The following is a 26,931-nucleotide window of genomic DNA, read 5'->3' on the forward strand; positions in this document are numbered from 1 at the left end:
CCTGCCTTGGCCTCCCAAAGTGCAGGGATTATAGGTGTGAGCCACTGCTCCTGGCCTTTATTCTTTTTTTCTAAAAGGTCTTTGATTTTTCTTTTTCTTTTTCAGATTTCTGTCACCCAGGCTGGAGTGCAGTGATGTGATCTTGGCTCCCTCAACCTCTGTCTCCTAGATTCAAGTGATTCTCTCACCTCAGCCTCCCTAGTAGCTGGAACAACAGGCATGTGCCACCATACCCCACTAATTTGTGTATTTTTCAGAAGAGACAGGGGTTCACCATGTTGGCCAGGCTGGTTTCAAACTCTTGGCCTCAAGACATCCATCTGTCTTGGCATCCAAAAGTGCTGGAATTATAGGAGTGAACAACTGTGCCAGGCTGAAAAGGTCTATTTTATATTTATTTATTTATTTTGAGATGGAGTCTTGCTGTGTCACCCAGGCTGGAGGGTAGTGGCATGATCTTGGGTCACTGCAACTACCACCTCCTGGGTTGAAATGATTCTCCTGCCTCAGCCTCCCGAATAGCTGGGACTATAGGCATGTGCCATTGCACCTGGCTAATTTTTGTGTTTTTAGTAGAGATAGGGTTTCGCCGTGTTAGCCAGACTAGTCCCAAGCTCCTGACCTCAGGTGATCAGCTGCCTCAGCCTCCCGAAGTGCTGGGATTACAGGCGTGAACCACTGCAGCCTGCTAGTCTGTTTGATTTTTTACAAAAATGTATCAGGCCCTATGCAGAGGCTCACACCTGTAGTTGCAGCACTTTGGGAGGCTGAGGAGGGAGGATCGCTTGAGCCCAGAGTTTGAGACCAGCCTGGGCAACATGATGAAACCCATTCTCTACTAAAAAAATACAAAAAGTTAACCTGGTACAGTGGCACATGCCTGTAGTCTACTTGGGAGGCTGGGGTGAAAGAATCGCTTGAACCTGGGAGACGGAGGTTTCAGTGAGCCAAGATCGAGCCGCTGCCCTCCAGCCTGGGCGACAGAGTGAAATTTTGTCTCAAAAAAAAAAAAAAATTATCAAATATAACAGAAAAAGCAAAAAATAGAGACAGAAAGTAGACTGGTGTTTGCATGTGCCTGGGGTGGAAATGGGGATTAACACTTAATGAGCATAAGGGGTCTTATGGGGGATCCATAAGGTATGCTAAATGTTCTAAAACTGACTTATGTTAATGTTGCACCACTCAGTAAAGTTACTGAAAAATCATTGGATTGTATACTTTTGAAACGCATAATTTTATGTGTAAATATACCTCAAGTAAATTGTTAAAAATCCATGTGTGGGCTGGGCTCAGTGGCTCCTGCCTGTAATCTCAGGAGTTTGGGATGCCAAGATGGAAGAATCACCTGAGACCAGGAGTTCAAGACCAGCCTGGTCCATTTCTACTAAAAATACAAAATAATTAGACTGGCATAATCGGGCATGCCTGTAATCCCAGCAGTTTGGGGCAGGAGAATTGCTTGAACCCAGGAGGCGGAGGTTGCAGCGAGGTACGATTGTGCCTCTGCACTCCAGCCTAGGTGACAGATCGAGACTCTGTCTCAAAACAAAACAGGCTGGGCACAGTGGCTTATGCCTGTAATCCTAGCACTTTGGGAGGCCGAGGCAGATGGATCATTTGAGGTCAGGAGTTAATCAGCCTGACTAACATAGTGAACCCTCGTCTCTACTAAAATACAAAAATTAGCCAGGTGTGGTGGCGGGCACCTGTAATCTCAGCTACTCAGGAAGCTGAGGCAGGAGAACCACTTGAACCCAGGAGGCAGAGGCTGCAGTGAGCCAAGATCGAACCACTGCACTCCAGCCTGGGTGACATAGCAGGACTCCTTCTCAGAAACAAAACAAAAAATCTGTGTATATATTCTTAAAAAATTAATGCAGAAATTTTTAAGTCCTCCATCCCCACACCCAATTTCTATCTTCCAGGCATAACCAATAGTGGTGTTTAATCCTTTGTGATATTTTTGTATGGAGAATCCAACATACACATTACAGATAAATAATTTCCTGTAACTTTCTTTGGACATGTAATGTGGGACATGAAAAATTATGGGAGTTGGGATTGAGGTAGTGGGAGTGGGGTCAAGGGCAGGAAAGGAGAGGGACTTTAACTTTTTGCTTTGTTTTGAGATGGAATTTTGCTCTTGTTGCCCAGGCCGGAGTGCAATGGAGTGATCTTGGCTCACTGCAACCTCCACACCCCCGGGTTTAAGCGATTCTCCTGCCTCAGCCTCTCCAGTAGCTGGGATTACAGGCTTGCACCAACATGTCCAGCTAATTTTTGTATTTTTAGTAAAGATGGGGTTTCGCCATGTTGGCCAGGCTGGTCTCGAAATCCTGACCTCGGGTGATCCGCCCACCTTGGCTTCCCAAAGTGCTAGGATTACAGGCATGAGTCCCGCCCGATCTAACTTTTTACTTTCTTTCCTTTTATATCATTTGCATGCTTTTGTCATCAGTGTTTGGAGTTACAAAGGCAATAAAGATATTCAAACAAGAAATACTATCGAATCCTTAATGCCATGCAGTTCTTCTATTAAAAAAAAATTAAAAATTTAACTAAGTGCTGGACACCCTGCTGAGTGCCTTAGATATATTGTTGCAATGAATCCTTCTAACAACCCTACAGTATGCAATACTATTAGTCTCACTTGACAGTTGAGTAAACTTAGCCCTAGAGAGACTGATTTTCCAAGATCACACACCTAGTGTGCAGTGAACCTGGATCTTTACACTGGGATGCCTCTTCTCCCTCTGATACTTATGGGCATCCTGCAAGACTCAGCTTCCATGATCTCATCTCATGTTCATGTGTCGTTTTCCTTAATACACTCAGGCAGGAAGATGACCCTGTCCTCAAGGGAGTTAGAGACCAGGGAGGAGACAGACAGCTAAACAATTACAATCTAGTGCCATGAGAAAACATATGGCTTAACAGGACCATGTACAAGCAGAGGGAGCTTAGACCATGTGTCTGAGGCAGCAAGGATCTCCAGAGAATATACTCTGAGCTGATTGATAAGGATACCCACAATTTTTTCAGGAGGGTCAAGGAAGATGTGGGCGGTCAGAGGTGGGGAGAGTAGTTCTGTGTGGCTGGAGGGTCAAATTGGCCTGAAGGAGGGACAAAGGGAAGGGTGTGCCCCTTGAAGCTTAAGGCCAGATGTTTCAGTTGAAATTGGGGTTTTACGCTTTATTCTGTGAATGAAACAGAGCTGTTAAAATATTTGAGCCTGGTGTGTTAAAAGATGAAACGGGCCCCAAGGGGGCTGTTGTGGGAGGTCCCTCCTCAGTTTGTCCCAGCACTGAGTGGTCAGGTCGTTTCTGCCCCAGGCTAGAAATTGCCTTAAGGCAAGGACATTGTCTCCTTTGCCAGTGGATCCCAGCACCAGACACCGCGCCCAGTATACAGCAGGTACTCAGTAGGGACTGAACCCGTCGGCAGAATGCTGGGCACCAAGAACGTGCAGCAGCCAGTGACTGTAGGATAGAAAGTGAACCTTTATTTCTGCACCAGCGCCTCCCCTGGCACAGAATTGATAGGTGTTCAGCCAAAGTCTGACCCAACCATAAGGAGGTCAGAGAGGTCCTGGGCCCAAACTCAATCCCAGGGAGGTTCATTATGGGCGTGTGAAGGTGATTGTAGCAGCATCTGTTCAATGACTGCCATGTGCCAGGAGAATTCACACCTATTGTCTTATGCCATCTCCCCAACAGCTCCTAAATTAGAATTATTGTCCCAGTTTCCCTGATGGGGAAACTGAGGCTCGGAGTGGTTCTGTAACTCGGCCAAGGTCACGCAGCCAGCAAGTAGGTGGGCAGAGGCACAAGTCAAAGCCCACTGGCCTGCCCCTCCACCTCGGGAGGCAGTGAGGCGCCTACTCTGTTTGTGTGGCTGCTAGGGTTGGGGAGAATTCTGCACTGGGGTGCGGGTCCCGGGGAGGGCGGCTCGCCGCCGCTCCCAGGTTCGGAAGTTACGAAGTTTCCGTGCATTTCGCTAGCCTCCCCGCACAGCTCGTCTCCGCTCCGCCGCAGTTACGCCGCTAGCGCAGCTGGGCTCAGGTGCTGCAGCGGGAGGGGGCCCGGCGCCGGGAGGAAGGCGGGGACGCAGTTTACGTAAGCCTCCGCTCGCAGGTGCATGCGACCGCCGGCCGCGTGTGCTCCCTGCGCGCTCCCAGGTGCGCAGTTGGCGCAGTCGGCGGCGCGGCACGGCGGCGGCGGGCGCTGGCTGGCGCTCTCAGGTGCTGCAGGGCGCGCATGGAGGGGGCGCGCGGCGAACGAGGGGGCGGGGTTTCCGTTCCCCAGCAGCCGCGGGGCCCGCCCCCCAGCCCTGCCAATGGGCGCGCTCGGCGGTGTCACGTGCTCGTCGCCGCCGCTGCCGCCGCCGAAGCGGAGACCGGAGCCGCGAGCGCCACCAGGGCAGCAGCCGCCGCAGCCGCCGCCGCTGGGCTGAGGAGCCAGAGACGCGAGCGGGCGAGGTGGCGGCGGCGGCGGAGCGGGAGCGGGTACCGGGCGCGGGCAGAGCGCGGCGGCGCGGGTAGGCTCCGGCGGCGGGGCGGGCGCCTGCGCGGCGGGCCGTCCCGGGCGGGCGGCGGTTAAGGCGGCGGTTGAGGCGGTTGGCGGAGCCGGCCCGGGCCCCGCATTGTTTGTTGTGCGTCCTTAGCAGCGGCGGCGGCGGCGGTGGCGGCCAAGGCGGAGAGCAGGGAGCAATCCCGGCCTCGCGGCTCCGGCATTGTGGCCGCCGCCGCCGCCGCTGCGGTGCCTCGGCCGTTTCGGGCAAGGGCAGCGGGCAGCCTTCCTCACCTTCGCGGGGACGGGGTCCGGGCCGAGCAGGGGAGGGCGTGGGCAGGGTGGGGGGACGCGGCGCCGGGAGGTCTGCCGGGACGGAGAGCTCGGGGCTCGAGGCAGGTGTTGGAGGACATCGGGCGAAGGAGATGGGGGAGAGGCTTCGGGGGCAGGCGGAGGATGTGGGCACATTTGGGGGTAAATAGGGGTGCAGAGGGATCCGGCCCAATGGAGGAAGACAGCCTTTGGGCAGGTTTGGGGGCCCCCCTGGGCCAGGCGCGTGCGAGATGGAGGACATTCCGGCCGGTGGGGGGGCACTATATTGTGGAGTTCAAGAGGGAGTGAGGGGGCCTTTGGGGAGGGCACGGGCGAGTGGGTGGGAATGGAGGGAGAAGACTGGGGACTCGAGCCGGACTGGAAGGAGCGCTGCGTACCAGGGGCAGGAAGTGGGGCGGGTGTTAGGAAGGCCACTGGGACGCCCGTGAAGGGGGACGATGGAGGAGAAGGGGTCGGGGCAGGAGGAAGTGAGGGCCGGCAGGGAGCGCCTGAAAGGGAGAGAGGGGAGAAGGGTGCCTAGGTGTCTGGGGTGATAGGGAAATGAAGGGTAGGCCTGGGGGCTCCAGAAGACCTGCGAAGGGTGTGAGGGAGTGTGTGTTCAGGTGTATAGGGGAGACCGCAGGGAGGCAGGAGGGGGTTGACAGGTGAGGATAAAAAGGCAGGTATCTGGTGCTCAGGGAAGAGGAGTATGGGGTGGAAGGGGGAAGTTGATTGGGGTAGAGACTGAGTTTGAGGGCTTGGAGAGAGGTGGGGATAGCAGCAGAAGGATGATGGTGATGGAGAGCTGGAGGTGTGTGCGGCATTTAAAGGGTAGCGGTAGAAGTGAGTGAAATGGAGGGTGTTCATGCAGGCAGTATGGAAGAAGGTGGGAGCAGCCAGAGAGCGAACTTTGGGGTAGAACGGAGGGTGAGGGGCTCTTGGCAAGTGTTGGAGGACATTAGGGGCAGGAGCTGGGGGAGAGGGACAGGTGTGTGGGGTGCCATGGAGTGTGTGTCAGGTAGAGGGCAAAAGGGGGTGGGGAAAGGGAAGTGTTCTTGTAGTGGTAGGTAAAGTGTGGGGACAAATGGAAAGATTTCTGAGGCAGGAAATGTGGAGAGGTTGGGGAGGAGGAAAGTGGAGGGGACTGTGTGAGAAGGAAATCACTAGAGGGGGACAACGGGATAGACTGGAGGGGAAGGTGGACGGGTCTGGAGTACAGTAGGTGGAGGGAGGGAAGCACAGATTTGGGGCACTGAATTTTGTGCTGTAGGGAGAAGGGAGGTAGAGAGAAAGAAGGAAAGTAGACAGACTATTTTGGGGTAGAGGATGTAGAAGAATGCTTAGTACCTATAGTGGAGTAGGAGAAGGGCGAGGTAGGGATGTATGTGGACATGTCTGTAACTAGAAAGACACAGGTGCTGGATTCGAATGGGGTGGTGGTGGTGGTGGGAAATAGGATGCCCAGGTTTAGGGCAGGAAATGAGTGTTTAAGTTGAAGAGAGCCAGGAAGACAGGTTGCTTAAGAGAGCATGGAAGATCCAAGGGGTGGGAGTTTGGGGAGAGATTGGAACCCTTGAGTATTGAGAGATGAAAGGGGCCAAAATTTTTAGGTCACTGAAAGTATAAGGAAGGGCAGACAGAGTGCAGAAGTTGGAAAAATAACTAAATGGAAAGGATTAAATTCCATACTAAGAGAAACTGGAGATTGAGGGGTGAGGTGGGGGGACCTGGATCCTGGGGTGATGTTGATGGAAAATGGAGGATGTTAAACCCAGTGTCATATCTGAAAGCTCATACTTCTAGGGTCAGAGAGAACATCGAGCCTGCTTTTAATTCCAGAACCCAGTAAATGAGGAAAGGGGGAGGGGGAAGGAGAAATGAGTGCACATCCCAAAATTTGGAAGAGGTGTGTGGTGGGTATCATCCTAGCTTATTGGTTTGATGAGTGGACAGAAGAGCCCCACAGGGTCATGAGGAGTGCACCGAGAGTGAATGGAAATGGGTTTGCAGCAGGTGCAGGGCAGATGTCTTTGTGAAACTGCAAGAGAGCAGGCCCAGCAGCCAGTAGCATTCAAGGGCTATGTATAAGAGACGGGGAAAGGGATACCTTGGTGCAATGTCTCAGATACCCTGGTGCTTTCTGGGTAATGGGCGTGTATTCAGGCATGGGGTGATGTAATATCTGAGTCCCATGCTACCAGCAGACGGATGTAATGCCCACCTAGCTCCTAAAAGTGGCAAAATTGGAGCTTTTTGATTCTAACACTGTTTAAAGGCATGAATAACTGATTCTGGATTGTTGACTTTTTCTCCTGAATAGTTCAAGTAAAATTTAGTTGGAGGCTTTTGGATTCTTGATTTGAGTTGGGAAGTGTAATATTAGCTTTATTGAGGAAAGACACTTAACGGGGTTGGGTGGACATATGGCCTTCAGCTTGCCAAACACATGGGAAGTAACCTTTAGGGATTTGAACACAATTGATTTCAGTGCAAGTCTCATTCACTGTTCTGTGGCTGGTGTTAGATTCTTTGGGATTTGAAAGGATTAAGCAAACTACTTTGAGACTGCTTCAGTAAGCAAGGTTTCCTAGAATCTTGGAAAACAACTTCCCTTTTGACAGTTGTAAATTAAGTCTTACAGATTTTGCTAAAAAATAAATTTCATCGCGTTGCAGAAATAACTTCAATTATCACTCCGTGGGCTTCACGTAACCTGTAGTGTGGTTATCTAGTAGATTTCAAATAAAAGTTCCATTTTGGTAGCTTGGGAGCTTTCTGGGTTGATTAGCTTTCTTGTTTTGTCAATTTAGGAAGTATCTTCGGCCATTGAATGGTCAAATAATAAGTCTGAGTGGAAGTGGGAATCTTTCCTAAATGTAATGAGGGCGAAGCAGAACACCAAACTTTAATAAGAATCTGTAAATATAAATGTTTTTTAAAAAACTGGAAGCTAATGATTTGTAAAATCCAAATTTGAAGTGTGTCATGGCAGGAAAATAGTGCTCTGAAGGCATTGCTATAAGATTTTATTTTTGGAGGGAAAGATTTTTAAAGTATAATATGCCTTCAATTGAAACTCTTCCAGTATTTTGAGATTTGATGTTATGTATGCAATATAATTATTGGGAGCATGTCTGACCTCATTTGCTTTTTGGCAGAGAATTTGAGCAATAGGATATAAGATGAATAGAGTGAGCTTTGAAAATTCTCTCCAACATAGCCATTGTTTCCTCCTTTTATTTTTTAAGTCCATTATGTGAGTTCATGTTATTAACTTGGGGTGCCCAGTACTTTCTTGCTCACAATACTCAATTCTAGCAAAGTGTTCTGATTATATATATTTGTTCTGTGAAGTTCTATGCGTTGGGATGATTTGTAGGCACTTTGGATATCCTAAGTTTATGAACCAAAAAAAGCAGGTTATGTAGGCTTTGTAGGGTAAATAATTGGGTTCTGGTTTTATTTTCACTAGTGACTTGCTGGACAAGATATTTAATCCCTTCGTGCTGGTTTCTTCTCCAGAAACCTGACTCTATCCATCTCCCATGAGAATCAAGATGGCTTATATAAAACAAGTTTAAGTCTTTTGAAAAGATTAGAACTACGTAAATATGGGGATAGATGTTATTTCTTTAGTTCCTTTTTTCTCCCTTGTGGCTTTTAGACTGGTCAGCTATTAGTACTTCATAATTTGCCATTAGGTGGATTAATTTGTCTTGAGAAAGTTGAATAGAGATGAAACTTATGTGAATATTAGAGATGTCTGCAAATTGAAGCTTGTTCATTCTTTGCTCTCTGCTTACCTTTCCCATTTCTCAGCTAAGTGTTAGTGCTGATTTGAACTCTTCAGCCTGAGCAGAAGCTTGTGAGAGACATTGGGTTCTAGCTATAGCCCAAGATTGTTTCTAAGCAGGAATTTCCAGAGACAGAGTACTTCTTTGGCTCAGTGAATTCAATTCTTATATCAGAAATAATAAACATAATACATTTTCCTATTTATTTTGCAGAAAATGGATTACTGCCTGAGTGGCTGGAACAGAAAAATAGAGCTAGCCTGTCTGCTAGTGACATCAAGCTTTCCTTGTTTTAATTTATTGAATACTTCTTTTTCCAGTTTTAGTTATCAGATAATTACCTATCATTTGGTATTTCCATGTTCATTGACAGGTTATGCTCTAGTTGAGGGGGAATGATTTTTAAATGCTTTCTTAATGTCGTGTTTGGTTTATGAGTTGTGAAGAGCCATCCAGATGCTGGTCATGATTGACACAGCAAAAGGTAAATAGCAAATTGCCTTTTTTTTTTTTTTTTTAAAGAGACAAGGTCTTCTTGCTCTGTGGCCCAGGCTGGAGTGCGGTGGTATTGTCATAGCTCATTGTAACTTGGAACTCCTGAGCTCAAGTGATCCTCTCGCCTTAGCATTCTGAGTGGCTGGGACTACAGGCATGCGCCACATCTGGCTATTTTTTTTTCTTTACTTTTAGTACAGACCAAGTCTCCAGGTCTTGCTGTGTTGCCCAGGCTGATCTTGGACTCCTGGGGCTCAAGCCGTTCTCCTACCTCAGCGTAGGTTACTTTATTACACGTTAATTTGCCTTGAGTTTGGTAGTACCCAGTTCTGTTAGTGGTCGGTCTTTGCTAGGTGATCCACTCTAATAGTTTACTTTCTTATGTAACGTGTTTGAACACTGTTACCCATTTTATTGCTTTTCTGTTTTCATTTGTTTTGCATACATCCTTTTATTGGAAGATTGGTTGTTTTTCAAAATTCGTTTAGCTACAGAAACTGTTTCTGACTGGCAATTCTAAGAGGCTTGCTAATTGAGTCTAGTTTTAGAAACCTTACTGAGAGATGTAAGTTTAATGTATATGTCAGTTAAAATAGAAATAAAGTAAATAAGGCCAGATTAATGGTGATATAGATAATTTGGTGATTTGAGCCTGAAAGGTATGTTAATCTTTAATATAGCTTTTAGCTCTTGCATTGAATAGTGAGGTAACCAAATGATCTGATTTGTAACTTTCATGTCTGATTTGTATTGTTTCTTGTCCTAAGGGTCCATTAAGTGAACCCTATTTGAGAAGTATAGTGCCTACCTCACAATAGACTCTCCATATGTGTATGTGGCTGAGTGAATGAAGCAGTCCTAAATTTTATTTATTTGGTATTCAAATTCTCTTAACATCTGACATAACTAACACTGTATAAAACATCTGCTTTCTTTAGTTAACTTTAGCATAACTTGAAAGAGTACAGTTGATGACATCAATAATAAAATCACAGCTATGCATTGTGTGACTTCATGGTTCATTTCCACTTGAAAAGTGAGAATTCTGCAGCAGGTTGTGTAATTCTGAGGCATTTCTGGGTCATGGGTAAGATGTAGTTTCTTACTGCACCTGCAGAATTTCCTGTTCTTTGCAGTTTTCCAGGTGCCAGGATTTTTCACACTATCCTATTGGGCAGGTCAGCATTTTGTTTATGAATTTAATTTAACCAGTGTAGTACTGTTGACATATAGTGACTAGTAATTGTCCTAAAGGGCTCTATCTAGATTTTTTCTTAACGTGGTTGTTTTAGTATGCCATTATTAAGCCTGTTTTGCCAGTTAATTCAGCAAACATGAATTGAAATTTAGACTCAAAGATGTGTTTTGTGTTTTGTTTATTTTTTTTGACAGAGTCTTGCTCTGTCGCCCTGGCTGGAGTGCAGTGGTGCAATCTCCACTCACCCCAACCTCCACCTCCTGGGTTCAAGCAGTTCTCCCTCAGCCTCCCAAGTAGCTGGGATTGCAGGCGCGCGCCACCATGTCCAGCTAATTTTTTGTATTTTTAGTAGAGACAAGGTTTCACCATGTTGGCCAGGCTGGTCTCAAACACCTGACCTTGTAATCTGCCCGCCTCAGCCCCCCAAAGTGCTGGGATTACGGGTATGAGCCACTGCGCCTGGCTGGCAGTTCATGTTTAAGACGTTTATAGATCCAACTAAATCTGAAACTCATTAAACATTGCATCTAATCATAGCCTTCTGTTCAGCTTAGGCAAACTAAATTTTAACCTAGTGAAGTTTTGGATACTGGATAACTTTTTAGTTAAATAACTGAATAACTCAGCAAAGCTAGTGAACTAGAGGGGAAAAGTGTTGCAGTTTTGATGATTAAAAGTTGGAGAGAGTAAACATCTCAAGCCTTTGATGAGATGTTTTAGAGAAATGGAGGCACAAGGAGTTCACTTTAGAGCAGAAATTGGCACACTATCAGATCACTCAGAAATTGTATATCAAATTCATGTTAGTTTCTGAATTTGGCAATGAAGGTTGATGGCTGAGCAAATTTGAAATCTGCCTCTTTTAATTAAGCTGTTGAGTATGAGTCTTTTCATGGACTGAATGGGATAATGCTTAGTCCTCCTAGGAAGCTCAGAGTCCCAGGATTATGGGATAGTAATGAATCTGAGAAAAAGTACTGGTACTGGGTGGAGTACAGGTAGGCCCACAGTGCCTGGTGTGCAACCTTAATTGCTGTATTAGAAGAGTGCTTTTGTTACTAAAAGACTTAGCTGTGAGATCTGATCCTATTTACTAGTTGTAGCTGTCTCTCCTTAAGACTGAAACGGGAATAATACTCCTAATTTACAGAGTTATATTGAAGATTAAAGAAACAAAAATTGTTTAGAAGCTATAAAGCATATATATATATATATGTATATATATATTTTTTTTTTAAGGAAGGATTGAGCAGAAATTAAAGGCAGGCTTTGATGTGATGGACTCAAAAGGACCTGGATTTTTATTTTTCATTTTTCATCGTGGACTTTTCAGATGTATATGAGTGAAAACAGTATAATGAATTTCCATATATCCATCAACCAGTGACATCTATTAGCATTTTGCTGCTCATCCCTCACTCACAATTGCATTTTACTATTTTTTTTTGTCAGAGAATTCACAGCAAATCTTAGACATCATATACTTTGCTCCATAAATACTTCAGTATATATTTCTGACTGATAAGAACCAAAAAAACCACATAACCACAACATGATTTTAACCCCCTAAATTAACAATAATTCCTTATCTTATACTCAGAAGGACTTGGATTTAAAACATGGCCCTTAAAAACCACTTACCAGCTTTGTGAGTTAAGCATATTATTTATTCTCTCTGAGCCTCTGGTTTCTTATCTGTAACATAAAGATAATACCTCATGAAGTTATTTTGTGCTTAAATGAAATAACATATAAAATGTCTAACAAAAAGTTTCTTGGCAAGTGGTCCACCCTCTCTTCTGAGCCTCCTGTGACATGTGAAGTAGAATTATGGGCTGCTCTCTCCTTTCTTTAGTATCACAAAGAGTAACAGTACTCTGGAATTACTGCCCACAAGCCTAGTGAAATTTCTCTTCATTGGGCCATTTGACTCTTCTAGTGAAATTCTATTAACAGCTGAGACGATGTCTCTCTCTCCTGCAGCATCATTATTCCCCTGTCTACTGGCTCATTCCACTTGACACATATATACTATATTTCCTCTTTTTTTTTTTTAAAACAGCCATTTCTTGACCACAGTGCCTTTTTTAGCTGCTACCCAATTTCTCTGCTCCCTTTTACTGCAAAACTTCTTGGAAAAGTTATTTCTTCTATTCATCTTTAATTCTCATGTTCTCTCCTGAGTTCACTGTAGTGAGATTTTTAACCCTACCACCCTTCTGAAACTGCATCTGTCTAAACTACGAAGTTTAATTCTTATTTGACCTATTAGCAGCATTTGGCAGAAATGGGTACCTCCTTCTGTGAAACACTTTCTGCTTTGGTTTCTAGGATACCACACTCTGTTGGTTTTTCTACCTACTTGGCTTCATAGTCTCTTTTTTGGTTCTTTCTCATTACACCTACCTCTTATGGGATCTCTGTTCATATTCTCATTCCCTTGGTGTTCTCATTGATTCTCATGGCTTTAAATGCACATGAAGATGACTGTCAGATTTTCTTGTTTTTTTTTTTTTTTTTTNAGTTTCGTTCTTGTTGCCCAGGCTGGAGTGCAGTGGCAGAGTCTTGGCTCACTGAGCCTCCACCTTCTGGGTTCAAGTGATTCTCCTGCCCCAGCCTCCCAAGTAGCTGGGATTACTGGCGTGCCACCATGCCCAGCTAATTTTTTTGTGTTTTTAGTAGAGATGGGGTTTCACCAGGCTGGTCTCCCAACTCCTGACCTCAAGTGGTCCGCCCGCTTTGGCCTCCCAAAGTGCTGGGATTACAGATGTGAGCCATCGCGCCTGGCTGACTCAATTTTTTATCTCTAGTCTGGAACTCCAGGCTTATATATGCCACTACCTACCTGACATCTCCTCTTACATCTTTTATCCTTATTTCAAATTGAGCTTACTCTGTCTCCTCTTCCCCTTGCTCCTTTTATAATCTTTGATATCTCAGTAAATATCAGCATCATCTTTCTGTTTTCTCAGGTCAAAACCTGGAGTCATTCTTGACTGTTTTCACACATCACATCTGATCCCTTAGGAAATCTTACCAGCCCTGTTTAGAATATATCCAGAATCTGACTGCTTCTCATCACTTTCACTGGTGTAAGCCTACATCACCTTTTCCAAATTATTGCAGTAGCTCCTCGCCTCCTTTTTTTTTTTGCCCTTTCCTCCTTATAGTCTATTCTTAATGCAGTAACATAAAGATAAGTCACATTTTGTCTTCTCTAGTTAAAACCCTCTGGTGATTCCCCATCTGGCTCAGAGTAAAACACAAAGTCCTATCAAGTCCTTTCATGATCTAAAGTCTTCTTTGCTGTCTGACCTCATCTTCTCTTACTCTTCTTTTTGCTTACTCCATTTTGGCCACAATGGTCTTTTTGCAGATTCTTTAATGTATTAGGCATATTTCTGTTTCATGTCCTTTGCAATTGTTGTTTACCCTGTCCAGAATGCAGTTTTTCAGACATTTGCTTGGCTCCATCTTATCTCTCATTTTCCGTGAGGCCTTCTTTTACCACCCTATTAAAATGGCAGCCCCTCCATTTCTGGTTTTCCCTACCCAATCTTCCCCGTCCTTTTTTTTCTCCATACATACCACTTAAAACATTTCACTTATGATATTTTGCTTATATTATTTATTGCCTTTTTTTCTCCACTTGATATAAGCTCCATGAAAACAAGGATTTTGTTGGTTTTGTTTTCTGTAGATTTCAAGCATCTGGTAGAACAGTGCCTGGCATTTAGTAGGAACCTTAGTATTTGTTGAATGATTTATTAATTGTAGTCCATTACTTGGAAAAGGTTTAATTTTTTAAAGTTTTAATTTCTGTTTTTCTTTGGAATATTATGCACCTTGAAGTTGTGTTTTTGCTGTATTTCTGTTTTTCTTCATGAGTATCCTTATTAATTTATTCATCTTGAGTCCTTATTAAGCACTGTGCTAGTTGCATTGGGATATACAAATATATACATATGTTTGTATATACTCACAAATTGTATAATTATATATGAATAAAATTTTATAAATAAAATTATTTATAAAATATGTATCTTTTATATATAAATTATATACATATATATAATTTTCTTTTTGAGACAGGGTCTAGTTCTGTTGCCCAGGCTAGAGTGCAGTGGTGTGGTCAGAGCTCACTGCAGCCTTGACCTCGTAGGCTCAACCAGTCCTCCCGCTTCAGTCTGCTAAGTAGCTAGGACTACAGACATGTGTCACCATGCCTGGCTAATTAAAAAAAAGTTTAGGCTGGACTCTGTTGCCCACACCTATAATCCCAGACTTCGGAAAGCTGAGGCAAGCGGATCACGAAGTCAGGAGTTCAAGACCAGCCTGGCCAACACAGTAAAACCCCGTCTGTACTAAAAATACAAAAATTAGCCAGGTGTGATGGCACATGCCTGTAGTCCCAGCCACTTGGGAGGCTGAGGCAGGAGAATTATGTGAACCTGGGAGGTGAAGATTGCAGTGAGCCGAGGTTGCACCACTGCACTCCAGCCTGGGTGACAGTGCCAAGACTCTGTCTCGGGAAAAAAAAAAAATTTGTAGAGATGAGTCTTGCTATGTTGCCCAGGCTGGTCTTGAACTCCTGGGCTCAAGCCATCCTCCTGCCTGTGTATCCCAAAGCCCTGGGATTAGAAGCATGAGCCACTGTGCCCAGCCAGAGCTAAAGTAGTCATAGACCCTGACTTTTTTTTTTTTTTTTTTTTTTTTTGAGATGCAAGGTCTTGCTCTGTCGCCAGACTGGAGTACAGTGGTGCGATCTCCACTCACTGCAATCTCCGCCTCCTGGGTTCCAGCGATTCCCCTGCCTCAGCCTCCTGAGTAGCTGGGACTTAAGGTGCCTATCACCACACCCAGTTAATTTTTTATATTTTAGTAGAGATGGGGTTTCACCATGTTGGCCAGGATAGTCTCGATCTTCTGATGTGGTCTGCCTACCTCAGCCTCCCAAAGTGCTGTGATTAAAGGTCTGAGCTCCTGCGCCAGACCAGATCCTGAGTTTTTATGTTTTTATGAGCTTATAGTCTATTAGGGGATTCGATAGTATGATTTTTTTTTTTTAAAGGTAAATACCTAAGAGAGAGTGGTCCAGAATTCAGAATAGCAAGAAATTATTTCTAATGGAGGGGAATAATGGAGCAACTTCAGCAAGAGTGTTTGTAGTATGTAGTATGAGGCACGGAAAAGAAGTAGAACTGGATTCTGAGAAAATGGAGTAGAGAATTCCATATGGAGGGAAAATAGCATTAGCAAAATAAGAATGCTCAGAATTTGGGAAATAAAAAGTGGTTCATTTTGTTGAAGACAGGATTTATGAATGGAATTGGTAGAGTGTAATTTTGAAGAGGAATGTTGGAGCTACTGATAGAAGAATTTGAATGCAGGAATAAGGGAATTCAAGCTTTATTCTGTTTGAAAGCCCCAGTGAAGGACATTATCAGGACTATCTTTATGAGTTTGACAATTTTATGTGGAAAGACAGACTGAAATAAATACAACTGGTTTTTGAATAATGTTTCATTCAATGCTGCTTTATTATAACACTGATGAAAAAAAAATAGATTCCCAGCTGGAGCCACGGTCTGTGTGGAGTTTTCACTTTCTCCCATGTCTGTGTGGGTTTACTCTGGATTCTCTGGTTTCCTCCATATCTGAAGGATGTGCAGTTTAGGTTAATTGGCCTGTCTAAATGGTCCCAAGATGAGTGAATGAGGGTGTGTGTGTGAGCATGCGCTAAGACGGAATGGTGTTCTGTCCAGGATTGGTAACCACCTTGTGCTCTGAGCTGATAGGATAGGCTCTGGCCACCTGCAGTCTTAAACTGAAATAATGGAGTAGTCATCTTGTCTTTTAGTAACCTTTCTTAAGTGTATGTATAGCTCACATTTATTTCAGTGTTTAACATTAGAAGCATTTTGGTTTTTATTTAGAAGTTTGGTAATGTTTCTGTGACAAGAAGAACTTAACTCTTGTTTATATCAATTAGCCTATGATGAGTTGGTTTTATTATATGTTATTTTCCTTAAAGTCACAGTTTCCAAGAACCTATCAAGGACATTAAGTGACAACTTACTGTACGCTGATTAAAATGCTGTTGTAATTATTTGTGGGGAAAGTGATAAAGGTAGTAGAAATAGGCCTAGGTGGTGGAAGTAGGTATAAATATATAATCTCAGCGTTTTGGGACACCAAGGCAGGAGGATCACTTGAGCTTAGGAGTTCGACACCAACTTGGACAACATAGTGAGGACCACGTCTTTACAGCAAAAAAGTAACTGGATATGGTGGTGCTTGCCTGTAGTCCCAGTTACTTGGGGGCCTGAGGTTGAAGGATAGCTTGAACCCAAGAGGTTGAAGATGTAGTGGGCTGTGATCATGTCCCTGCACTCCACTCTAGGCAACAGAGCAAGACTAGCCAAAAAAAAAAAAAAGAAAAGAAAAAAAAAAAAGAAAGGATGCCTTGGAACTTTTGCAACTTGGTAACTACTGGATGTGAGGGCTGAGAAACAAGTCTGACACCTGCAGGGTTTCAAGCCTGTGTTTTCTAGTGTGAATAGAGGTTGTACATTACTAGGTTTGTAATTGGCAAACCTATTGGCAGGTTGGGGTTCCCTGAATATAATCAGGGAACCCAAGAGAAGTGAGATCAGGAGGAAAATTTCATTTAGTTTTGATATAAAGTTTGCAGGTGTGATGGTTTTATACAGGTGATGATGATTCTGATAAAAAGAAAATTGGTAATCTTTTTAGAAGGGATGTACATCTGTTGACTACACAGAAAGAGAAGACTCAGTTGATAAATCTATTGCTGGCATCAAAATCTGGATAATTGATTTGGAAAACTTTGATACAGCACCTGAATTTTTCTTTTCCTTTTTAAGTAGCTCAACCCTTTTCAGTAAGTTTGTTAGAGAAGTTGCTTTTGTTGTAAAAACATTTTCTGGATTCTCAGTAGTTTGATACAACTTACAGGTTATCCTTTGAACTCTCCTTTACTGCTGTTTCATTGGCTATGGATATCTAAGCGCAGTGCCTTTCTTACTGCTTTGAAGACAACATGTGAGCAGATCAGCATTCCCGACTAGTAACCTTGATCACCTTGTTGAGATGAAGGCAGTGTTTATTTGAATTAAAAGATTTGCATGATCTTGCCATACACCTGTTTTTCCCCATAGAACCTACAGCCACATTGGAAGAGGACAAGCCTTTTAACCTAATTAATGGTAGCTAAGGTGTTAGTTGCCAAAACATTTCTTTAACAACCTATGCTTAACAAAATATCTGAAAGTATCAGAGGATATAGCTTCTATGCCAGGCAGATTCAAGAACAGTGTAAGATTCTTTTAGATTTATATCATTTTCAGAACCTTGTAGCAGGAGGTGTTTTTAACCCAAAGATTATTTATAGGCAAAAAGAAATTATTTGCAAAATAATACTGATAATTGTGGACTTTTTATTTATAGGCTAATGATGTATGATATTTATATTTTTATACTTAATGCGTATTTCTAATAATTGAAAAAGGCATCCATCATGAGTTTGTTAAAAACTTGCAGTTCACCAGCTAGGTTTAGAAATGTGACCTTGAGCTTACCACATTAGTCATATCTTTATTAAGTCTTTTTTCTTTGCCCTTAGATAACATTGTCAGTGAGTATGATTTTGGCATTGTCATTATAGAGTCTTTTGTTTTCCATTAAATAGGAGTCAGTAGGACCCAACAGTCCTGAAATAAAGAAATTTTCCTATTTATGATAATTTATATTTTTCACCTCATTGGAGGTGTGATGGCTTTTAGTTTGTCAGATTTGGAATATGTTGTAGTTAATTTTTTTAAAAATCTGGGCAATTTTATTTCACATAATTGGTTTGCTAAGAATATAAAGTCTTACCCTTGTGAGAAACCTACAAGATCCTTTTAGTCTTGCTTTGTTCCAGAGAGATTAAGGTACTCGTCGAAAATCACACACCCAACTAGTGGCAGAGTTGGGGCAAAAGGTGGATTTCTTGACTTTTAGTCTTGGGCTTCTTTCTCCATGTCAGGCTGCTGTTTAGAAATGTATAACAGGAAACCTTAATAAATGTAGCTGAGTTGGTTACCAACTTAGTTGGTTGGTCATTACTGGGTATTATTACTAACACCTAATAATGTTCAATAGAAATAATTAAGATTTTTTTCCTTTCTTTCCTTCTGAAAACTTTTTTTAAAAAAATATATTTTTTATTGCATTTTAGGTTTTGGGGTACATGTGAAGAACATGCAAGATTGTTGCATAGGTACACACATGGCAGCGTGATTTGCTGCCTTCCTCCCCTTCACCTATATCTGGCATTTCTCCCAAAACTTTTTTTTTTAAAAAGCTAACCATTTTAAACTGAACAGCTCAGTGACATTTCATTCACAATGTTGAGCAGCCACCACTTTATGTAGTTCCAAAACATTTTCATCACTTCAAAATAAAATCCCATACCCATTATGCAGATTGAAAAGTTTTTAAGCAATTAGAATAAAAATCTTTGCTGTGACAAGTAAGGTCGACTAGGGCAAGTTTGTATTAGAGGTCACCCCTAGCGCTTGGTTGCCTACTTCTGATTTGCCAGTGAGAAACAAAGAGAATCCTTGTGTTGTTTAATAGTGATACATTACAAACAGCAGCAATGTCAAAAAAAGAATGTGTCAGGCACATAGTGAATAATAATGCTGATAGCAGACATGCATTACGCATATTATTGTTAACCTTCACATTATCCTTTCAAAATGGTTACTATATTTCTGATGAGAAAATGAAGGCTTGTTCAGTAATTCTAGAATCACTTAGCTGATAAGTGGCAAATCCGGGATTCAAATCCATATCTATTTAGCTTGAGAAGTTGGGTGTTCTCATCACTAAATTTGGGAATGAGTGGGCAAAAAGCAACACATGGAAGGAATCATTTTGTTTGAGGGATTCAGCACTCTCTTAGCAGTACATTGTGTAAGGGAAAGGTATTTGAATTTGTTAGTCCTGTTGGTGTCTGTCTGTTTGTTGTCACTTCCTCCTGACCCGCTGTGATCTGTATGCAATGGAGGAAAAACAAGATAGGAAATAATCTTTGGACCTCATTAGGGACATTGTCATAAACAATTAGAAGAAATGTAGCTTCTGAGAGTTGTTCTTAGAAATTATCCATTTCTTTCTTCTCTTTTAATGAATCTTTATATGATTTTATTTTAAATTCATAAGTTGATTTGCTTGCATGGTTAATGATTGGTCTTAGCAGTATTGGAACTTAATTGGTTTCCCACTTTAAGATTCTTTTAGAAAGTATTGATTCAGGTCCAATGAAGCATAACTCAAATTGTGTGTATTTAAGATCTCTGTAATTACATTTTTGCCCCTATTAAAAAACTTTATTTTAGCTTTTTTAAAGCTTGAAATAACTTTTAGAAGGCCAGTTGTCAGTCATTCCTTTAAAAGCCCCTAGTAAGTCACCTCATAAACCTTGTCACTTTCTACTGTGTTTTGGCCTGAATCACGTTACTTCCCTTCAGTAATAGGCCTTGGGATAATATGCTCCAATATGCTGGCTTTGGGTAAAAAGGATGATATCATGTAAAATATAGCTGTCTGGCCACTTTGGACAAAGAGTTTTTTTAAGGTTATGCAAGCATAAGAATATAAGGTATAGCAATAGCAGCCATCTACAAATGTCTTGAGTGTGTATATTGATAATTATCCAAAGAAGTATAGATTTTTGACAGTGACCTTGTGACTTTTGCTAATATCTAAATACTAGGTACTTCCATAAATGGATTTTAAGCTTTTAAAAACTTTTATTTAAAAGTTTAAAAATGCCTTTGTAACTTGGCTCAAATACTACACATTGCCTTTCTGTTTTGACCTAGCGGTGACATTTTATTCTCTCTGGAACCAGCAAAAATGTACTGTAAAGAGTACAGGCTTTGGAGTTGATCAGATTTGTTTTCAAGTCTTAGCCACTTACTAGCTGTAAGACCTTTTCCTCTTTTAAAATGAATATATAATCTCACAACTCTCTAGAGTTAGAAGTGATTGTCTACAAAGGGCTCAGCACAGTATCTGGCACATAGTGAATTGTGTTCAAATGGTAGGTGTTACAGGAAGATGTCTAAATTTTGAAAGCCTAACCAACATCAACACAGTGCAAATACAGTAAAACCTCATCTGTATACTGCCCTGCAATCAGCACATTTTTTCTTGAATTTGTGTTTTGTTTGTGTGTTCAAGTGCCATGTGTCAGTTTTCACCGTTTCTGCAACTTGTCCTTTTTCTCAGAAATCCTTAGCAAATACCTTCATTGGTTATTGTATAATTTAGCTCAAAAAATAGATGGTGCTCTGCAAGCTAATATGCTCCCTTATAGCAATCCTTTTCAGTTAGGTATTCCTGTGTTGTGTGCTAACAGGTGCTTCCTACCCTTAGAAATCTCAGCTGGCCGAACACCCATGCTTATGTCAAAGAAGGAAGCTTTTGTTGTATGGAATGAAAAGTATATAATGCCTACTAAACGCTTATAGTATATTTGATGATGATTGTTAATATTAAAGCATGAAAAGCCATAGCTCAGCCTATTAATTTTACTCATTACTTCCCCATTAATTGCATTGTTTCTCTTGTTCTGTTTAGCAAGACATACAAAAGGCCTTTTACATTCTAACTGTAGGGTTGAGGTTGTGATGAATCGTAATCTAAGAATATTAGCTATGGAGGGGACTTTGGAGATCAGCTATACAAACCATCGTATCTTGTACATGAAAGAGTTGGCTGAGAGAAGGAAGTTGTGACTCGCTCAAGGACACAAAATAAGTGACAGGTTTGATTTCCAGTCTAGTATTGTGAAGGCAACCTGGTAAAATGGAGAAAACACTGGACTTTGGTGTCATACAGGCCTGATTTTGAGTCCTGATTCCGCCATTTATTAACTGTGTGACCTTTGGCAAGTAAATCTGAGTCAGTTTCCTGCTCTGTGTTACTTTGAGGGGTCTTGAGGATTATGGAATAATGTAAGTATAGCACAGAGCCTGGTATTTGCTATGGGCTCAGTAAGTAAGTGCTGTCTGTTCTCTTGTACTATTTTTCTTCTCCTCCTCCCCCTCTGAGAGAGAAAGAAAAAGAGCGAGCGAGAGAGAGAGAGAGAGAGAGAGAGAGAACCAGATGGAGAGAAACAGAGAGACAGACAGACAGGGTCTCTCCATTGCCCAGGCTGGAGTGCAATGGTATGATCATGGCTCACTGCAGCCTTGAACTCAGAGTTCAAGTGATTTGCCTGCCTAATCCTCACAAGTAGCTAGGATTACAGGATTACCAGATCTGGCTAATTAAAGAAAAATTATTTTTTTAGAGATGAGGTCTCGTTATGCTGCCCAGGCTGGTCTTGAACTCCTGGCCACAAGCCATCCTCCTGCTTCAGTCTCCCAAAGTGCTAGGATTGTAGGTATTAGCCATTGTAGCCAGCCCTGCTTTTTTTTTGTTAAAACAGATCATATAGTTTAAGTGATTACTTGTTATGAAATGGGAATCAAAGAGAATGGTTGATGTTTGTGCCAAAGCCTTTCACTGAAAATCTGTTGTTCATTGGAGGAGGATTGGTCACTGCAAGATGAGTGCAGAACATTTGTTAAGAGCTTAGTGACCACTGTTCGAAGTTGTGCAGTGTTGACATGGTTCATTCCTGAGAAATGTCTGCATTTCCCTATTGAAATGGATAGAAAACCTAGCACTGGGAACACCAAATCAACCTACATTGAGTTAGGCCAGCAGTTCTCAAGTTTTTTTTTTAATTCCAGACCCTTTTACAATCTTAAAAATTATTGAGGACCCCAATGATCTCTTATTTACGTGAGTTGTATCTGTTTATATTTATCAGAAATTATATCTGATAAAAAATTAAATTTTCATTTAAAAATGGTAATAACCTATTATATATTAACCCAAGTGATATATTTTTAGTGAAAAGTGTGTTTTCTAAGACAAAAGAAAATTAGTGAGATGACTAGCATTGTTTTACATTTTTGTAATTCTCATTAATGCCTAGCTTAGTAGAAGACAACTGGGTTCTGATAGCTGCTTCTGCATTGTCTGTTTCAGTTTGTTCTTGATGAATATATGAAGAAGAAAATCTGACTTCACACAGACATGTAGCTGGAAAAGGGAGAAGTATTTTAATAGCTTTTTCAGATAATTTTGGATATTCTTCTTTGATACTACACTAGAACTTGACAAAGGGTAGTATCTCGATGGAATCTGAAACTAGATCAGTGAACATTTTGTATCCTGTTACATTAAAATCCATTGGTCTTCTGTGCATTTTGATTGGATCTTTTGTCTGTATATGATTTTATAACCTTAAGCATTGGCCATTGGAAAATATTGATCATTGAATTATGTTGATCTTCCAAATGTGACGTATTTCATTATGTTCCGTCTTCAACAATATGTAGCCTCTGGGAAACTCTGTACTCTGGAAAGAATGAGAGTGGAAAAGACACATAATGCCTTCATACTACTTGGAAAATAGTTTTGGCTTTGCAGACCCCTGGAGGGCTCTTTAGGACCTCCAGAGGTCCCTAAACCACACTTGGAGAATTGCAAAGTTAGAAAAATTGGTAACCACAAGGAATGACCAGGTCTGCCAACTATAGCTTTATTTTTTTTAAATTAAAAATAATTTAAAAAATAAATTTTAAATAATAATTTTTATTTTGAGAGAGGGTCTTGCTGTGCCACCCAGGCTGAAGGGCAGTGGTGCAAATGGTAGGAGTTATAGGAAGATATATACCTTGTGAAAGCCTTGAACTCCTGGGCTCAAGTGATCCTCCCACCTCAGCCTCCTTGGTGGCTGGGACTACAGGCATGTGCCATCATACCTGGCTAATTTTTAAACTTTTTGTCCAGATGGAGTCTTGCTATGTTGCTCTGGCTGATCTCGAGCTCCTGGCTTCAAGTGATCCTCTTGCCTCAGCCTTCCAAAGTGCATTTTTATATTTTTGAGACATGGTCTCACTCTACTGCCCAGGCTGGGGTGTAGTGGCACGATCACAGCTCACTGCAGCCTTGACCTCCTGGGCTCAAGTGATCCTCCTGCCTCAGCCTCCCGAGTAGCTGGGACTACAGGTGCACACCACCATGCCTGGCTAATTAAAAAAATTTTTTTTTGGGTGGAGATGGGGTCACACTGTGACCTATGGTCTTGAACGCCTGAGTATAAGTGATCCTTCTGTCTCAGCCTCCCAAAACGTTGGGATTACAGGTAAGAGCCACGTGGCTTGGCTTACAGCCTTCATTAATAGATAATCTGGAAATTACTATGGAATGGATTGCTATATATAAGCCTTAGTCTTAGAAACCATCTTATTCCTTGAAGTAAAGAGCTGTCTAATTTTGAAATACGGTGAATTGGTCATTAAATATTTGAGTGCTTTTTGTAGACAAAGCAGTGTATTAGGTACTGCTAAAGATATGAATTATGAAAAAAGGTTCCTTCTCTTTAGTAGTTTATAGTCTGGCTGAAGGGGTAAGATATAATCTTGTAAAAACATGACTAATGCAAGTTCTCCATAACAAGGTGATATACAAGGAGGGAGGAAACCATTCTTTATTATGGGAAAACGGAGTGCTCATTCAGGTACATTACATCAGGTTGTACTGGAGAATTAATATAGAATAATTGTGTTAGGCTACAAAATTACGTTGTAATTTATATTTTTATTCTGACATTGTTACCCTATTTGTATAGGTTTGTGTAGTTTCCAGTATTTTCACAGGTTTTTATTTGCCCTAAAAAAATTCAACACAATAGGGGTAGGACAAATATGTTATTGCTATTTGATAGATGAGAAAAGACTAACTTTTGAGACAGGGTCTCAAAATATGCCAAAATATGCCAAGATCACATAGATAGGATTATATTACTTGCATTTATTGGAATATATATCTCATTAGAATAGAATAGAAATATTCAAGATACCTTGCTTTGGGGGAAAAATATATACATATACAGAGTAAAGATCTCCACTCAAGACTTCATAGAAATGTTTTAATGCTTCCTAAAACACCTTGTATATACCTTGTGCTTAGTTGTTCCTTTACTGAATTATTATAAAGTTTTTAAAAAAAATTATAAAGTGCCAGCCATAGATGGCACTCATATGGCAACTACTATTATTGTTGTTGTTACAAGTTTTTCAACTCAGCTCTGATGTTACTTAAGACATCCAAATTCTCAGTCCCTGTATTTTAGGTATATTTATGTATGACATCTAGATTTTCAATCTGTGTATTTTAGAGATTCTGATTTCTCCATTTGTTGAATGCAGTAATTAAACTATTCTGGCCTGTATTTATGGGGCACTTATTACTCTGTTCAGGTATTGTGGTATGCATTTTACACACATTCCATCTTTAGATCCTTACAGCAGTTTCACCATAAGGTGAGTGATGGTGTTTCCATTTTATAAATGAGAAAACTGAGGCCTGGACTGATTAGTTGCCCAAGGTGCTTGCTAGTTAAAGGTACAGCTGGGAGGGTGGGTGTGGTGGCTCACACCTGTAATCCCTGCACTTTGGGAGGCTGAGGCGGGTGGATCACCTGAGGTCAGGAGTTTAAGACCAGCCTGGCCAATGTGATAAAACCCCGTCTCTACTAAAAAATACAAAAAATTAGCTGGACATAGTGGCAGTTGCCTGTAATCCCAGCTACACAGGAGGCTGAGGCAGGAGAATGGCTTGAACCCAGGAGGCGGAGGTTGTAGTGAGCCAAGAGCGCACCACTGCACTTCAGCCTGAGTGAGAAGAGCAAAAGTCCGTCTCAAAAATAAAATAAAATAAAAATAAATAAAAATGAAATAGTACAGCTGGGATTTGAATTCACCTCTCTGTCTTCTGTTACCTTTTCATTTGGGCAGTAAGTTGAAAAAAAAATATTTTTGGATTGTGGAGGAGTTTTTGCTGTTTTTCGAAGGACAGCCTTTTGTGGGAGGTGGGGCATTGGATGGTGGCTCTTCTCCCCTTTTATAATAAATGCATTGATTGGTATTGGGGTCCAAAAGTTTTTTTTTTAATTATTGATGTTATTTAATTACTTGCCTGATGAAATTTTGGTAAAATAGTAATGGATTAACATTTTCGAGATCTCTATTTCCACGTTCAAGGTGATATTTTACTATATTGGTGAGAAATAGTTTGTAGGTTTTTACAGGTTGTTGTAGGCCAAGAATTGACTTACCTTTACTGTTTAATAATGTTACTACTTGATTGAATAAAATGGTTATAGTCACCTTTGAAACAGTGTTTTGGCTTACAAAGCTTGTTTGAGGGAAAAAAAATTCATTTGTATTGGCACTCAGACAATATTTTATAAGCTACAATTTTCCTTTGAATAGCTGGTGGTTTGTAGCTCCATAATTTGTGGTTCTTCTGAACTTGTAAAAAAGATTACACATATTTTAAAATGGCCTTATCACTTTAATGTTTTAAGCAATACACAACTGTGAAAGTCTGTTATTTTATAATATTGTTGTTTTACTTAATTTTCCTGGGCCAAGAATCTGTTTTAAGTTAATAATTTATACAGTATAATTGGAATCTCATTACCTAACCACCGATGAAACGCCAAACAAACCTAAAAACCAAAAACTGCATTAGTAATGTAACAGACGCTGTTAAAGGCAAAGGAAATGTGAGCGACTCCACGTCGGTCTGCCAAAAGCCTTGCAGTATTCATGCTATTCTATTATTTAGCCACTGCTGCCTGGATGTGTTGAATTATGTGGTATGTGGGTTTGTTTGGGTGTATATGGGTGTTCTTGTATGACATTTAGTTTTAAATTAAGGTTTTTGTGATGCTGTCCATGTCGCCTTTTCACATGCAGTTGGAAAAGAATACTTCATTTGAAATGTTTCATGTTCTGTACCTTGTTCTCATGATTTGTCTGTGGGTAGTTAAATTTGTGAAAGTTATGAGGTTATTTTAAATCTTTCCTTTTGATTTTAGGTTAAATCTAAAATGGAATATGGTGACCTTTTTGCCTGAAAGATTTTGGAAAGTCAGATTAGTAGTTCCATTTTTGTACTTCTAGAAGTTTCACAGATAAAAGTGAACCTACCATTCAATTTCAGACTCAAATTCCATTGCCAAGTGGGAACATTATTTAAAAATAAACTATAATGAACTATTGTCTTTCTTGGGCTAAATGTTTTTGTTTCTGTAAGCTGAGTGAAGTTTGGGTTAAAGTTTCCATTTATCAGTGGAATAATTTTTGTGGCTAAGATTTTAGTGAATTGTTAACAGCCAGATCCTTAACAACTGTTAATAATCTTATTAGCGTGTTAGTAAAGGTTTGCTTTTAAAAAGACTCTTTAGCTCTGGAGGATACTGATTCTCATTCTTGATTGAACATTAGAATTACCTGAGAGTTAAAAGAAATACAGATGCTTGGATTTCACCTTGAGGGATTCTCATTTAATTGGTTTGGTATACTACCTAAGCTCTGGATTTTTAGAGGTAATTCCAGCGTGTATCTGAGGCCGAGAACTCCTGCTCTGGGAAATTTGTTAGCCCACTCAAGGGGAAATAATTTGATTTTAGAGAATATAT

The 26,931-nt window shown here is 41.3% G+C and overlaps 1 protein-coding gene across 1 annotated transcript in view; it reads left to right on the forward strand.

The window, feature by feature from the left end:
- Positions 1-4,395: 4,395 nt before the first annotated feature.
- LOC108317711 (spermatid perinuclear RNA binding protein) overlaps positions 4,396-26,931 on the forward strand; it is a 170,236-nt gene continuing 147,700 nt past the window's right edge. Inside the window, exon 1 of the mRNA XM_037745645.1 lies at positions 4,396-4,539. The gene's annotated coding sequence lies outside the window, so the exon portion shown is untranslated. The remainder of the gene's footprint in view (positions 4,540-26,931) is intronic.

Source organism: Cebus imitator, unplaced genomic scaffold (genome assembly GCF_001604975.1).
Source record: "Cebus imitator isolate Cc_AM_T3 unplaced genomic scaffold, Cebus_imitator-1.0 Scaffold206, whole genome shotgun sequence".
Classification (NCBI taxonomy): domain Eukaryota; kingdom Metazoa; phylum Chordata; class Mammalia; order Primates; family Cebidae; genus Cebus; species Cebus imitator.